The sequence below is a fragment of the Heterodontus francisci genome, chromosome 29 (genome assembly GCF_036365525.1).
Source record: "Heterodontus francisci isolate sHetFra1 chromosome 29, sHetFra1.hap1, whole genome shotgun sequence".
NCBI classification, from domain to species: Eukaryota; Metazoa; Chordata; class Chondrichthyes; order Heterodontiformes; family Heterodontidae; genus Heterodontus; species Heterodontus francisci.
The window spans coordinates 22,007,620-22,025,060 of record NC_090399.1 but is presented as its reverse complement, the minus strand read 5'-3'; positions in this window follow the sequence as shown (position 1 = coordinate 22,025,060).

Below are 17,441 nucleotides of genomic sequence, written 5' to 3'. Positions count from 1 at the left end.
AATGTTTAAACTTATGTGGAACCTTAGTTATCCCATTTTTAGAGTACTGTGCACAATTCTGATCACCAGATTACAAAAAGAATATAGAAGCATTGGAAAAAGTACAAAAAAGATTTCCAAAATCATACCAGAAGTAACAGGATACAACGATCAGGAAAGACTGCACAGGCTAAGGCTCTAGTTTACAGAAAAAAGACTGAGACATGACTGGACAGAGGTTTTCAAAATGATGAAGTGGGTGATAATGTGAAAAATATGAGATATGAACGCCCAGACCAATTTGAAGAATTACATGACAAGATTTCAAGTTTTGAGACTTTACTATAACTAAACGAAACTTTGTAAGTTGCTGACACCCCAAATTACAACCACTGAGTTCCCTTTTTACACCCACATCTGCCTTCAGAAAGTCTCTTAAATTTATCTGGACTCAAACATCAGTAGCTTATTGTTCCAATTTTCAGAGCCCAAAGTCTGGTTTTATCGAGCCATTTGGGATTTCCATTATTCCCTGGTGTTAACAGCTGCCTGGTGCATTTTCGCCTTTCGAATTACTGACTCCTTGTTTTACAACTCGGAAGTCTGGGAAGGTGAAACACACTGTTCTTCAGGCATTAGCCCTGCAGTGTCTGTTTTTCAAAACAAAGTCTTTGATCTGTGTTCTCTGTTGTCTTGGTAACCAAGACTTCTGTCTTGTCCTTTCACAAAGTAGATGTGAGGTCACCTAATCTTCCAGACTCCATTTTCAACTTTTAAAAATCTTAATTTTTAAAACCTAATCATGTTACAAAGTTCAGCATTCACAACATATTGCCCTGTTGGAGTGATTGGTCTGTTTCTGTGATGCTAAATTCTATGTCATTCTATGTCAGTACAATTGCTGTAGATCTGCAAAATACAATGCTTCATCAAATACAGTGCAGCTTCTTCAATCGAATTATTTATTTATTTAGGGATACAGCACTGAAACAGGTCCTTTGGCCCACCGAGTCTGTGCCGACCAACAACCACCCATTTATACTAATCCTACATTAAGCCCATATTCCCTACCACATCCCTACCATTCTCCCACCACCTACCGACACGAGGGGCAATTTACAATGGCCAATTTACCTATCAACCTGCAAGTCTTTGGCTGTGGGAGGAAACTGGAGCACCCAGTGGAAACCCACGTGGTCACAGAGAAAACTTGCAAACTCCGCACAGGCAGTACCCAGAACTGGGCCCAGGTCGCTGGAGCTGTGAGGCTGCGGTGCTAACCACTGCACCACTGTGTTCATTTTAAAAGGGCAGGGAGGCTAGTTAATGCTGTGAGTCAACACTCCACCTGTTAATGCTAAAATTCCACTCAGGCATATTTGCGAGGGGAATGAGGAGAACGCCCATTCTCTTCTTCAAAATAGTGCCATAGGGTTTTTTAAATCCACCTGAAACGTCAGTCAGGGTCACGATTTAACATCTCATCTGAAGGCCAGCACCTCCAACAATTCAGCACTCCCTTAGTATTGCATTGGAATGTTAGCTAGATTTTGGGGCGGCACAGTGGCGCAGTGGTTAGCACCACAGCCTCACAGCTCCAGCGACCTGGGTTCAATTCTGGGTGCTGCCTGTGTGGAGTTTGCAAGTTCTCCCTGTGTCTGCGTGGGTTTCCTCCCACATGCCAAAGACTTGCAGGTTGATAGGTAAATTGGCCATTATAAATTGCCCCTAGTATAGGTAGGTGGTAGGGAAATATAGGGACAGGTGGAGATGTGGTAGGAATATGGAATTAATGTAGGATTAGTACAAATGGGTGGTTGATGGTCGGCACAGACTCGGTGGGCCGAAGGGCCTGTTTCAGTGCTGTATCTCTAAACTAAAAAAAAAACTAAAAACTCTGGAGAGGGACTTGAATCTACAAACCTTCTGACTCAGAGGTGACAGGACCATTATCACTGTATTTTATTGTTATTATAATTCCCAGTGTATAATCTGAAACCTGGAAGATATAGAGTGCTGCATGAACCTGTTCTAAGGAAAGCTACCATCACTGTTTCTCTGGGGGTTCTCCCTCCACTTGGCCTTTGGTCCCCAATGAAGCCTAAAAGAGAAGTTTGAATTTTCTGGTAATTCTTTCAATGAGCTGAATATACAGTTAATTCTGAAAGGAAAACTGACATGGTCACATCACAACAACAGACCTTCAAAAACTTGAAGGCAAACTGATAGAGTCATTGCAGGAAAGTGAAGCCCAGGCTTGTTAAAACTAACACCAGCTTTTTGTTATCAGGCAGTAAGTTTCCCCAATGGTACAGTGTGAGGAGAAACTTCCCAATTGGTAAAGGCAAAGGCACTGCTTAATATAGTAAAGGGATGGTCCAGTGGGGTAGAGGCACCGCTCAGTGTGTCAAAGCACCACCAATTGGTAAAAGCACTACCTAATGGCAAAACGTACAACTTTTTAGGGAAAGTAGCCCAATGTGATCCTGAACCATAAAGGATGAGATGGTCCGAGGTTTAGTTCTGTCTTTGCTGAATTAGCTGATCTTAGCTGTGGCAGCAGTTTGAAGCTATATGAGATCTCAGCCCCCTGGGATTTGAAGAAGTTTTCCCCTAAGGTACCTTACGCAAGTTTTATATCTTAGTTTCCTCACGAACTAAATATATATTCATAAATGACAACATTATTTACACCACCTAAGCATTGTTAGAATTATATTTTATCTCAGTCCCCAGTTTAACTCTTAAATAAAAACAAGAAATGCTGGAAATACTCAGCAGGTCTGGCAGCATCTGTGGAGAGAGAAGCAGAATTAATGTTTCAGGTCAGTGACCCTTCATCAGAACTCAAATAATGGACTTCCCAGTCATCCCATGTGCTTGGTTGGGCTGCATAACGTCTTAATACATTTACATGTCAAGGTCCTTCGCTATACTCACATCCACAGTAAATTATTCCAATTACTTATTTCACATTCCTTCACCACAGTTCAACTTTATTCTGTGTGGGGTATAGTTTTGGTCGGGTTCTCTCAATCTGCCACCATAACGTCTCTTCTAATTCTGTCATAGAACCCTTGTGGAAGTTACGGGGTGTATGTTTATTTATTGATGGGTTAATTACTTGATACATGGCAAAAGTAGTGCATGATTCTGATTTTTCATTGAGGTGGCCTCTTCTTAGTTTGTAATGAAATATCCCTTCTGTATTTTTGGCCCAGTTGCTTTAGTTACAGTGTGGGAGACAGCGTTGGTCACTGGCTACCGTGGAGGACAGGAAATCTGCTTATTTGTGGTTAACATGCACTCAAGCTGCTTTCTCATTTATCTTAAACAGTTCCAAAGCTTAGAATAGAAATAGAAATAGAAACACTTGCTCATTGTATCATGTATTAAAAAACTGCAATGCTGTGCATTATAAAATACAGCTAAATAATTTATTTTTCAGAGATACAAATGGACTGAAAAACCTAGACACTTTTATGCAAATGCTTCAAATGAAGGCAACATTAGGACAGGTGACCAAGTGTTTGGTCAAAGAGGAAGCTTGTAAGCAGCGTTATAAAGGCAGAGAAAGAGGTAGAGAGGCGGAGGTTTGATGAGGGGACTCCAGAGCTTAGGGCCTAGATGGCTGAAGGCATAACCGCCAATGGTAGGGTTAAGAAAATGAAATACAGATTAGCTACTCATGCATTTCATTGCTCTGGGCAACTCTGGCATATCCTTGAGTATCCTGGAGGGAGAGTTAGTTAACCTCACAGCAAGACAACCTTTTGCCAAAGTTCCTGACTCATATTATTTTTCAGAGTATAAATTCAGGGGCCTCTGAGTACTGCTTGTCGGCACTGAGTTCTGCTTGAGTGTACAGAGTGTCAAGAAGGGAGTTTGGTGAGTGAGGGAGTTTGTTGAATAGGGGAACTTTAAATTAATTAAGAAAATAAATTTAATTTAATTAACACAATGTAAATGCAGGACAGGTGATGTGTCGTAGCTGCTGTATTTGGGAGCTTCTGGATGCCACAGCAATCCATGGCAACCACGTCTGTAGTAACTGTCTGCGACTTGAGGAACTTCAGCTCAGAGTAGATCAGCTGGAGGCCGAGCTGCAGATATTGCAATGCATCAGGGAGGGGGAAAGTTACCTGGACACTTGGTTCCAGAAGGCAGTCACACCCCTTAGGATAGGGTCAATGGTCAAGGACAGGAGGGTGTGACTGCGAATCAGGCAGGTAAGGGGATCAAGAAGGTGGGAGTGGAGTTGCCTCAGTCCTTGCAACTGAGCAACAAGTTTGATGCTTTTGCAGCTTTTGCACAAGAGTGAAGGCTGTCGTTTGGATGAACAGACTGGCCATGGCACCATGGTACAGGAAGCTGTTCAAGCGGGGGGAGCAAAAAGAAATGTAGTGGTAGTAGGGGACAGTATAGAGAGGGAGATAGACACTGTTCTCTGCAGCAAAGAGCAAGAGTCCAGAGGCTGTGTTGCCTGCCCAGTGCCAGAGATTGGGACATCTGTTCAGGGCTGGAGAGGAACTTACATTGGGAGGGGGTCGGATCCAGTCGTTGTAGTCTATCTATGTACCAACAGCATAGATGGGACAAGATAAAAGGTTCTGCATAGCCAGTATGAGGAGCGAGGCAGAACCTCAAAGATAATAATCTCTGGATTATTACCTGAGCCAAGTGCAAATTGGAGTCGGGCAAATAAGAATAGAGAAATGAATGCGTGGCTCACAGACTGGTGTGGTAGAAGTGGGTTCCAGGTCATGGGGCACTGGCACCAATATTGGGGAACGTGGGGACTGTACCATTGGGACAGTATGCACCTGAACCATGCTGGGAGCAGTGTTCTAGCGAGCTGCATAAGTAGGGAAGATGAGAGGGTTTTAAACTAAATAGTGGAGGCAAGGGATCAAATTTGGGAAGATGTGGTAAATCAAAGAGAGACAAGGCAAGAGAGAAAGGTATTAATATGGGAAAAGACAAACTGTGGCAGGAAGGGACAGTGAGTACAAATCTAAGAGTTAATCAGCAGATAAGGCTAGAGGATACAAAATTAATAAAAGGACAAAACTAAAGGCTCTGTATCTGAATGCACATTGCATTTGAATCAAAACAGATGAACTGAAAAGGAAAACAGAAATAAGTACAATCTGATAGCCATTACAGAGACATGGCTGCAGGATGACATAGATTGGGCCCTGAATATTGAAGGATTCATAACATTTAGGAAGGACAGGAAGCTAGGAAAAGGGGGAAGGGTGACTCTGTTAATTAATGATGCTATTAGCACAATAGAGAGGCATGACCTAAGTTCAGGAAATCAGGATTTAGAAGAGGTTTGGGTAGAGATGAGAAATGATAAAGGCAAGAAGTCACTTATGGGAGTGGTTTACAGGTGCCCTAACAATAACCACATGGTAGGATGGGGGACAAAGGAAGAAGCAATGGGAGCTTGTCAGGAAGGTCTGGCGATAATCATGGGGGGTTTTAATCTACATATAGACTGGAAAAATCAGATGGGCAAAGGTAGCCTAGATGAGGAGTTCATAGAATGTTTTCTGGATAGTTTCTTAGAAGAGCATGTTCTGAAGCCAACCCGAGAGCAGGCTATACTAGACCTGGTATTGTGCAATGAGATAGGATTAATTGATAACCTTATAACAAATGCACCCCGAGGCAGCAGCGATCATAGTATGATTGAATATTACATTCCATTTGAGAGAGAGGGGAGAGGTCTAAAACTGGTATTTTAAACTTAAATAAGGGTAATTATGAGGACATGAAAGCAGAGCTAGCTAAAGTGAAATAAAAACAAGAAATGCTGGAAATACACAGCAGTTCTGGCAGCATCTGTGGAGATAGAAGCAGAGTTAACATTTCAGGTCAGTGACCCTTCTTCAGAACTGGCAGATACTAGAAATGTAAAAGGTTTTAGGCAAGTAAAGTGGGGATGGGGCAAAAGATAACAAAAGAGGTGTTGATAGGACAAGGTCACAGAATAACTGACCAGAAGGTCATGGAGCAAAGGGAAACACTTTGTTAATGGTGTGCTGAAAGACAAAGCATTTGTACAGATAGGGTGTTAATGGACTGAAAGCTGAACAGCCACAAGCACAAACATTGAAAAAAATTGGGTAGGCACAGTAGAAACAAACTGAACCAAAATAAAATAAACACAAAAATGAAAAAAAAAACTGAAAATAAAAGTAAAATGGGGGGCCCATCATGCTCTGAAATTATTGAACTCAATGTTCAGTCCGGCAGGCTGTAGTGTGCCTAATCGGTAAACGAGATGCTGTTCCACGAGCTTGCATTAATGTTCACTGGAACACTGCAGCAATCCCAGGAATGTGAGCATGAGAGCAGGGGTATGTTTTGAAATGGCAAGCAACCAGAAGCTTGGAGTCATGCTTTCGGACTGAGCGGAGGTGTTCCGCAAAGTGGTCACCCAGTCTACGTTTGGTCTTCCTAATATAGAGGAGACCACATTGTGAGCAGCGAATACAGTATACTACATTGAAAGAAGTACAAGTAAATCGCTGCTTCACTTGAAAGGAGTGTTTGGGGCCTGGATAGTGAGGAGGTAAATAGTCAAGTATTACACCTCCTGCGATTGCAGGGGAAGGTGCCGTGGGAAGGGGATAAGGTGGTGGGGGTAATGGAGGAGTGGACTAGGGTGTCACAGAGGGAACGATCCCTTCAGAATGCTGACAGGGGAGGGGAGGGGAAGATGCTTTTGGTAGTGGCATCATGCTTGAGGTGGCGGAAATGGCAGAGGATGATCCTTTGGATATGGAGGCTGATGGGGTGGAAAGTGAAGACCAAGGGGAACCCTATCATGGTTCTGGGAGGGAGGGGAAGGGGTGAGGGTAGAGGTGCAGGAAATGGGCCGGACACGGTTGAGGGCCCTGTCAACCACAGTGGGGGGGAATCCTCGGTTGAAGAAAAAGGAAGACATATCAGAAGCACTGTCCCGGAAGGTAGCATCATCAGAGCAGATGTGTCGGATACGGAGAAACTAGGAGAATGGAATGGAGTCCTTACAGGAAGCAGGGTGTGAAGAAGTGTAGTCGAGGTAGCTGGGAGTTGGAGGGCTTATAATGAATATAAGCAGACAGTCTATTCCCAGAGATGGAGACAGAGAAGTCGAGGAAGGGAAGTGTCAGAGATGGACCATGTAAAGGTGAGAGGAGGGTGGAAATTAGAAGCAAAGTTGATAAAGTTTTCCAGTTCCAGGGTGGGAGCAGGAAACGGCACCAATACAGTCATCAATGTACCAGAAAAAGAGTTGGGGGAGGGGGCCTGAGTAGGACTGGAACAAGGAATGTTCAACATATCCAACAAAAAGACAGGCATAACTAGGACCCATGCGGGTACCCATAGCGACACCTTTTACTTTAAGGAAGTGAGTGGAGTTGAAGGAGAAGTTGTTCAATGTGAGAACAAGTTCAGCCAGGCGGAGGAGGGTGACGGTTGTTGGGGACTGGTTGGGCCTCTGTTCAAGGAAGAAGCGGAGAGCCCTCAAACCTTCCTGGTGGGGGATGGAGATGTCGAGAGATTAGACGTCCATAGTGAAGGGGAAATGGTTGGGGCCAGGAGACTGGAAATTGTCAAAATGACATAGGGCGTCAGAAGAGTCACGGATATTGGTGGGAAGAGACAGGACCAGCGGATAAAAGATTGAGTCAAGATGGGAAGAAATAAGTTCAGTGGGGCAGGTACAGGCTGAAACAATGAGTCTGCTGGAACAGTCCTGTTTGTGGATTTTGGGAAGGAGATAGAAGCGGGCTGTCCGGCGTGTGGGCCTATGAAGTTAGAAGCTGTAGAGGGAAGATCTCCAGGGGAGATGAGGTCAGTGACAGTCCTGTGGACAGTCTCTTGATGTTCGGAGGTGGGGTCATGGTCCAGGGGGAAGTAACAAGAAGTGCTTGAGAGTTGGCACTGCTTACAATATGGTCTCCTCTGCATTGGAGAGACCAAACGCAGACTGGGTGACCGCTTTGAGGAACATCTCCACTCAGCCCAACAGCATGACCCCGAGCTTCCGGTTGTTGGCCATTTCAACACTCCCCTCTGGTCTCATGCTCACATCTCTGTCCTGGGATTCCTGCAGTGTTCCAGCGAATATCAATGTAAGCTCGAAGAACAGCATCTCATTTACCGATTAGGCACGCTACAGCCTGCCGGACTGAATATTGAGTTCAATAATTTCAGAGCATGACGGGCCCCCCACTTTACTTTTATTTTTAGTTCTTTTCTCCTTTTTCTTTTTTGTGTTTATTTTATTTTAAGTTTGTTCAGTTTGTTTCTACTGTGCCTACCCACTGGTTTTCTTTTCATGTTTGTGTATGTGGCTGTTCAGTTTTCAGTCCATTAACACCCTATCTGTATTAATGCTTTACCTTTCAGCACACCATTAACATATTGTTTGCCTTTGCTCCATGACCTTCTGGTCAGTTATTCTGTGACCTTGTTCTATCAACACCTTCTCTTTTGACATCTCTTGCCCCACCTCTGCTTTGCTTGCTTAAAACCTTTTACATTTCTAATATCTGCCAGTTCTGATGAAGGGTCTCTGACCTGAAGCGTTAACTCTGCTTCTCTCTCCACAGATGCTGCCAGACCTGCTGAGTATTTCCAGCATTTCTTGTTTTTATTTCAGATTTCCAGCATCTGCAGTATTTTGCTTTTGTGCTAGCTAAAGTGAACTGGAAAAGTAGGTGAAGGGATAGGTCAACAGAGATGTAGTGGCAGACATTTAAGGGGATATTTCAGAATACACAGAATAGATACATTCCAGCGGGAAAGAAAAATTCCAAGAGGAGGACCCACCATCCGTGGTTAACTAAAAAGTTAAAGATAGTATCAAACTTTAAGAAAAAGCATATAATTGCGCAAAGATGGGTGGCAGGTCAGAGGATTGGACAGAATATAAAAAACAGCAAAGAATGACTGAAAGAATAAAAGAATTACATTGGCTATTTTCCAATTTAATGGAACCTTCCCTGAATCTGGGGAATTTTGGAAAATTAAAACCAACACATCAACTATCTCACTAGCCACTTCTTTGAAGACTTTAGGATGAAATCCATCAGGACCCAGGGACTTGTCAGCCCGCAGCTCCAAAATTTGCTCAGTACCACAACTCTGATTGTAATTTTCTTGAGTTCCTCTCTCCCTTCCATTTCCTGGTTTACAAATATTTCCGAGATGTTATTTGTATCCTCTATAGTGAAGGCAGATGCAAAATGGGCGGCGCAGTGGTTCGCACTGCAGCCTCACAGCTCCAGGGACCCGGGTTCAATTCTGGGTACTGCCTGTGTGGAGTTTGCAAGTTCTCCCTGTGCCTGCGTGGGTTTTCTCCGGGTGCTCCGGTTTCCTCCCACAATCCAAAAGACTTGCAGGTTGATAGGTAAATTGGCCATTATAAATTGCCCCTAGTATAGGTAGGTGGTAGGGGAATATAGTGACAGGTGAGGATGTCATAGAAATATGGGATTAGTGTAGGATTAGTATAAATGGGTGGTTAATGGTTGGCACAGACTTGGTGGGCTGAAGGGCCTGTTTCAGTGCAGTATATCTAAAAATCTAAAATCTAATGAGCTTTTACATGCCTTAAAATTGCACCCAGCAGGATTTTTTTTTATTCATTCATTTGTGGGAATGTGAGTATTGCTGGCTAGGCCAGCATTTATTGCCCATCCCTAATTGCCCTCGAAAAGGTGGTGGTAAGCTGCCTTTTAAACCGCTACAGCCCTTGGGGTGTAGGTACACCAACAGTGTTTTTAGGAAGGGAGTTCCAGGATTTTGACCCAACGACAGTGACGGAATGGCGATGTAGTTCCAAGTCAAGATGGTGTGTGGCTTGGAGGGGAACTTGCAGGTCGTGACATTCTCATGTATCTGCTGTCCTTGTCCTTCTAGGTGATAGACGTCGCAGGTTTGGAAGATGCTGTCTAAGGAGCCTCAATTAGTTTCTGCAGTACCATTCTGTAAATGGTACACACTGCTGTCATTGTGTATCGGTGGGAAAGAGAGTGAATGTTAAAGATGGTAGATGGAGGGCCAATCAAGCAGGCAAAATCCTACCCATCATTGGCCTCCTCCCTCTTGACTTGCTATCCTTAAGTGGCCACGTGGTTTGCATTATCCCTGTAGAATTTGTTGCGTTACCAGGCAAGTTTCCCCACCTTCCAAACTCCTCCTACCACCTTCATGCCTGCACCCATCACCCTAGACCCCGCAATGTAATTTTACACATTCCCTCTGTTACCTTGGACTGGATCAATTTATTCATGCCATCCCTTCCCTATGTTCCTACTCCTGTGACCAGCCAACTGCCGACTCTCACCCTTGATCCTTCTAAACACCACCTTGTAGTTACCGAGTCCTCTTCCCCTCCCTATGATGCTATAGAATGCCCAACACTATGTCTTGACCTTTCCCTCCATGAAATCCAATTGATCCCTGTGACTGTTCCCTCTGCCAGTGCCCTGTTTTTGCTCCACAGGCCACAGACATAGACAACATTCATCCCTCCCTTTAGGGCCCTCAAGACCATTTGTTTCCCGTCATGCAACACATCAACTCACCACCCACTGCAGCCGCCCACAGCCAGCTTCAGCATCAACAACAATCACTGCACACCCTGAACACCGCACTCCTCCCTCATCTGCTCCTCTACTCACCCAAGACCCCACCCTGTCCTGCCCAAGTACCCTCCCCTGCTCCTCCATGCACCCTGTCTTGCTCCTCCACCTCCCTGCTCCTGCACCCACTCAATAACCCCACCTTGTCCTAGCCAAGTACCTTTCCCTGCTCCTCCGTGCTTCCCCCACGATGCCTTCCATGCCATCACTCGAGAAGAATCGCCTTTTCTGGTGCCGGGACTGGAGCCAAACATCCATTCCAGTGTTGGCCTTCCTTGTGCCAATGAGCACAAGACATGAAACCACTGACCTCAGACACAATTGCACAAAGCCAACTGGTGTACACCACCTTTAAATGACGTGAACTGGATGGCACAGCAATACCATTTGTTGCTAACTCAATCTGGCAGGTAGGAATTAATTTGAAATAGGGTCATGAGTATTCATGATATGGAAATGCATGCAAAGCTGCAATCTGCCAACGTGTCGGGGGAAACCCGAACCGCGGCATATGTGCTGACTTAATTGTGGTATAGAAACCCACCATTAGAGATCCGAAAAAACGAATCACACCCAGTTAAATCACCCCGTCCGCCATCAAAGCTGTTCTTGCAAGATCCACACATACCCGCCATCACCTACACCTTAGAGAAGAAGAAACTGAATTGGATAGAATAGCAAAGAGATCTAGGGATCATAAAAAGCATCATTGCAGGTCAGAAAAAACAACCGAAATTGTTAGCGTAGCACTGGGATTTATTTCTAGGGGTACAGAATTCAAAAGTAGCAAAATTATTTTAAACTTGTTGTTACAACCACGTGGTGTGACATGGGCAGTTCCCACTGTTCAACTCCTCAACTGACCGCAGCAAGTGTATTGGTATGAGAGTTTAGCCCCTTGGTGTTTCATTTTTCAAATACACAGACAGTGGCAGGTTTTCTTGCAAGTTTTAAAAAAACAGAAAGTATATTGTTTATTGATCAATATGCCTTAACCTGCATTTGCTCACATGCACCAAAGAAACAGATAGAGAAGGGAAAGAGCAAGGTGGTTTTAGTGGGGGGGAAAGGTTACAATAAAAGTATTGAATTCTCTTGAGAATCAAGTTCTACATGAATGCAGGCCTGGGATGATTTTAGATTTCTCTCTTGATTGAACGTTCTGTCGAAGATGGTGGTCACATCTACCTCTCAGTACTCTATAGCATAGATGTCAGATTTTTTTAAGCAGGGCACTGTGCTTCCTGGCTTGGCTGGAACTCACGCTGTTACAAGTAGCTTCACCTTCTGGGTCAGTTTCTCTCTCTCTCTCTCTCTGGCTGTCTCATTTTTATATAAGGTAAAACTGCATTACTTCTCACCTCCTGATAGGAGACATTCTCCTCTCTTCCCCATGGTGATTACACAATGGCCCAGGACGTGACTACCTCACACCATCTTTGTTTCAGAAGGAATTCAATTCTGGAATGCTTTAAGGATAAGTTTTGGCTTTGGAGAATTGTCCTTTGTCTTTGTCAGACATTTTGAACACACAAGAGGCCAATCCCCTTTTCTTCAGTGGCCGTTTTGGACCATTGTTCACATTTTAAAATAAAGGTTTACTTTTTAAAGACAACGCCCATTTTTCATAACTCTTCAGAGGTAATCCATGATTATTTTATCATCACCCTTCTGGGGTGTATGATATTGTATAGAACCCTGGTCAGGCTGCACCTCAGAGTACTGTGTGCAAATCTGGTCTTCATAGTATAAAAATGACTTAGAAACATTGAAGAAAGTGTAAAAAAGATTTACAAGGATGGTACCACAACTGAAATTTTACAGCTATGGGAAAGATTGAACAGATTGGGGCTTTTGTCTTTATTAAAAAGACTTAGAGGTGACCTGATTAAGATTAGATTAAAGACTTGGCTGGACAGAGTAGATGTAAAGAGAATGTTTTTGCCTGTGGGAGAATCCAAAACTAGAGCCTATAAATATAAGATCATTGTTAATTAATCCAACAGAGAAATACATTTCTTTACTCAGAGAGAGGTTAGAATGTGGAACTTTTACCAGATGGCGTGGTTAAGGAAAATGGCTTAGATATTATCAAAGGTGAACTGGACAATGATAGAAAAGGGAATAGAAAGATTTGCTGAAAAGCTGAGCTGAAGCAGATGGAATGGGAGGAGGCTTGTATTGTGTATAAGCAGACTAGTTGGACCGAATGGACTTTCTCTGTGCAGTATATTATATAATTCTATAGTCCTAGGTTGTTGTCATTTAGATAGTATCGTCACAGTCAGACATGTTTCTCAGACGTATGAATCAATATAAAAAAAGAAAAATACATTTTAATATTGTAACACAAATCTAATAATGAACCACACACAAATGGAACTTTCTTAATTTTCAGTTATAACGATCTAAATTTCTAATGGTATTGTGTACAAATTGTGCCGCAGTGTTCTTATGCTAGTGGCAGCAGCAGGCTGTACAGAATGCAGGTCAGTTGTACTTAAAGACCCAACTACACCGACCTCTCAGACAGGTCGGGTCGGTCAATGAGCTGGATATCCGCGGCTCAGACCGTAGCAGGAATGGAAAATCTTTTGGGTCAGCACTTCAGCAGGGCTGTTGGGAAGTATCATTTAAAAATCAAATATCCAAGTAGGTAAAATAATCTGTTTACCTTTCCATGAAGTATTCAACTTACCCGATCATCCTGAGTCGCATTTTCCTTTTCTGGTTGTTCTTGAGTTTGCTTACAACCTAAGGGGGAAAATCCTTGTTAGTCTTTCTTCAGTCGTGATTAACTGTTGATCACAGAAAAACGTCACTCTAGATCAGTACTCCCATGTTAAAATAATGATGCATTAATACAAGGTTGGAACAGTGTGGAGGTGAAGTTACACGTTTAACATTCGTATTCATTTATGCAGGCAATTTCTCTGATTGATTAAATGCCCCGGTTGCAATGGTTTAAGTAGCGGGAGTCAACAGCACCGGTAATGTACTTTATATCAGGATTAAAACATTGTGAGTATGATTTAATTAAATTAAAATAACAAAATACTGCGGATGCTGGAAATACTGAGTTAGGTCTGGCAGCATCTGTGGAGAGAGAAGCGAGTTAACTTTTCAGGTCAGTGACCCTTCTTCAGAACGGATGATTTTCTCTTCTGTTCCATTACAACCATAAATATTTATTCGCAAAATATTGGTTTCAGCAAAAACGATCAGTTAGTTCATATTTAACTAGAAGATTGGGAGTTCCATCCGAATTAGTTTAGGTTTATAAATCCTGCGTGGTGCCGAATGGAAAAAAAAAACTCTAATAATTTTATTCAGTGAGAGAATGGCTAAGAGTAATATGGGTCGCTTAAAGACAAACACAGGTGATACTGTGATTGAATCGGGAAATGGCAGAGGAAAGTATGGAAAAACTAAAAATAAATCAAGGCGAGGAGCTTACTAGATATAAGCTTTAAAAAATGCAATGGAGAAAATAATGAGACTAAAGATAGATAAATATCTAGATCCTGATGGTTTCTATTCCAGGGTTTTAAAAGAAGTGAGGAATTTGTCCATATACTAGTCATGATTTTAAAATATCTTGATTCAGTAATTGTCCCCCTGGATTAGAAAATTACCAATGCCACTCCACTATTTAAGAAGGGTGGGAAAAGATAAACCAGGCCGATTAATCTATTGTCTGTTGTGGGAAGTTACCTTTATTAAGGATAGCGTGACTGAGCGCTTGAACAAATATGAACTAATCAGAGAGCCAACATGGATTCTCTACAGGATAAGTCATGTCTAGCAAACACAATTGAATATTTTGAGGGTGTAACTAAAGTTATAGATAAAAGCATGTCTATATGGATGATAATTATATGGACTTCTAGAAGGCATTTAATATGTTTCCATGCAAGAGAGTTAAAAATGAGCACATATGGAATAGGATGTAACATGTGGACATTGGTAGAGAATTGACTGAGGGAGGAGACAGAGAGTAGGGATTATAGGTATGTACTCAAATTGGCAAGATGTGACTAATGGTATCCCCCAGGATCTATCTGTACTGAGGCCACAGCTTTTCATTATATTTATAAATGAGCTAAAGTAATAGAGAACTGAATATCCAAGTTTGCTGATGGCACTAAATTAGGTGGCACAATAATTAATGTAGATAGCAGCAGAAAGTTGCAAAGGGATGTTGATAGATTAAATGAATAAACTACATCTGCCACAGTTTTGTTCAATGTGGGAAGTGTGATTTCCTTGGGTCTAAGAAAGATAGAAGAGTATTTTCTAAATGGCAAGAGGCTAGGAACTGTGAAGGACTCAACAAATTTAGGGGTCCATGTGCAGAAATAATTAAAAAGCTAGTGGACAGGTAGAAAAATGTTAACAGGATGGTGCCCTTTATCTCAAGCAGTCTGCAATACATAGAGGTGGAAGTTATGCTACAGTTGTATAGAATGCTGCTTAGACCCCATCTGCAGTATTGCATTCAGTTCTGGACACTGCACCTCAGGAAGGATATATTGGCCTTGGAGGGGGTGCTGCACACATTCACCTGAATAATACCATGGTCAAAAGGGTTAAATTATCAAGACAAATTGTATAAATTAGGCATGTAGTGCCTTGATATTGAAGATTCATGGATGGTCTGATTGAGGTATTTAAGATGATTAAAGGACTTGATAGGGTCGATAAAGAGAAATTATTTTCTCTGGTGGAAAAGTTCAGAACAAGTGCTTATCACTTTAAAATCAGAAATATGCCAGAAAGCACTTTGTCACACATAGGAGAATCTTGAACTCTGTCAATCCTGAAAAAAAACTGTTGAGGCTGAGCTTGAATTGAAACTTTCAAAACTGAGCTTGATAGATTTTTGAGAAGTAACAATTATAAGGAATATGGAACCAAAGCAGGTAGATGGAGTTAGAATACAGATCAGTCACGCTTTAATTGAATGGTGGAACCAGGTTCGAAGGGCTGAATGGTCTCCCCCTATTACTATGTTCCTTTATCTGCATTGGAAACACATTCGATTCACATGATATTCACCTATTCACACTTATCAAATGTTTTAATTCTGACTCTTTCTCAGCTGTGTGGCGCAGTTCATTGGACGAATAGCACCAAAGATTGGAAATAATATGATTGTTTTAATAATATTAAAACATTCAATGAATATTACAATTATATTCATAAGGTTAGACCCACAACTAAAATAGTTTGAATGGAACAATAACTCCTTTATTGGTTTCCGTGATGTGTAGAGGAGCATTTTTCCATTAAGATTGGGAGTTAATTATGTACTTAGAAAGTAATACAAATACAGAGACAGCATACTTCAGGTTACCTGAGGTTGTTTCACATCATTACTACTTACCTCTTCGCATCTTCACAGTCAAACACAAGAAGATAAAAATAACAAGACCAATGGGTGGAATAATGGCTTCAAGTCCTGGTGTTCGTTTTCTGTCTGCATCTGTGCAATCTGTTAGGATTTAGTCATTTCATTGATATTAGACCACTACTAATTGCTCTTACAGTAAATTCATTTAGGAAAGGGGGAGCTTTAATGCAGGGAAATTGGAACTTCAGCTACATTAGTATTTATACTTGATTTCTACATTCCAGCCCACCATCACAACTGAATAAAAGGCTTCTAATTAATCATTTACACTCTTAAAAATAGAAATCTGCCTTTTTTGTTTATTTTAGCTTGTAAGTAACCTGTGTTAATTCAAATATTGAGTTCAATCATTTTAAGGTTAAAATTGATATAACTCATTGAATATAATATATAACCACTGTTAGAGGCTAAGTTATGAATACAGATTAATTAATCTTAATTCCATGTCAAATAATGGAAGTAGCAGGAACAAACTGGAGAGTTATCTGTACAACAACAAATGAGAACACAGCCATCAATGTGGCTTTAAATAAAGAAGATCAATGTTCCCAACTATTTCGGGCTTTAGGACTGTATAAACCTCCAGTCAACTTTTTCCATGATAAATTTCTGTCAGAATTTAAAATGGAAGCTACTGAGGTAAACTTGTCACACTTAATGCATTCTTATGACATTTCTCTCCCCTTTATTTTAATGAAACCATGAAGATAGTCAAAGTGAGGTACACAATTCAGCCCACCTAGCTTATCATTCTACAGAGACCTCCTATCTTCCAAAGCAGTATGTAACCATCCTTTAAATTACTCCAGAGATCTTTCTATAGCATCCCTAGCCCAAAACCACTTGAAGCATTAATTGCTTTGTATGAGGAAGTGCCTCCAGAGCTGAACTTACCTTTTATCAGATTTTAACTACAGTCTCTTATCCTTCAGTTAAAATAAATGGATCAATAACCACATTACAGTGATGGGCAGAAGAATATCATATTTTGATATATATCTATATCTCAATGACCTGGATATATGAGGCATAGTTTCAAAGTTTTGCAATTTTGGAAATGTAGTAACAGTGAGGATAGTAGCAGGCTTCAGGTGGACATAGATTGATGAAATGAGCAGAGCCATGGCAGATGAAAATTAATGCAGAGAAATATCAAGTGATTCACTTTAGTAGGAAGAATGAGGAGAGTAAACATAAGCTAAATGGTACAATTATAAAATGGGATGCTGGAACGGAGAGACCTGACAGTATGTGTACACAAATATTTGAAGGTGGCAGAACAAGGTGAGAAGGCTGTTAACAAGGCAAATAAGATCCTTGGCTTTATAAATAGAGGTACAAAAACAAGGAAGTTATGAAGAGCATTTATGAAACATTGGTTAGGCCTGAGCTGGAGTGTT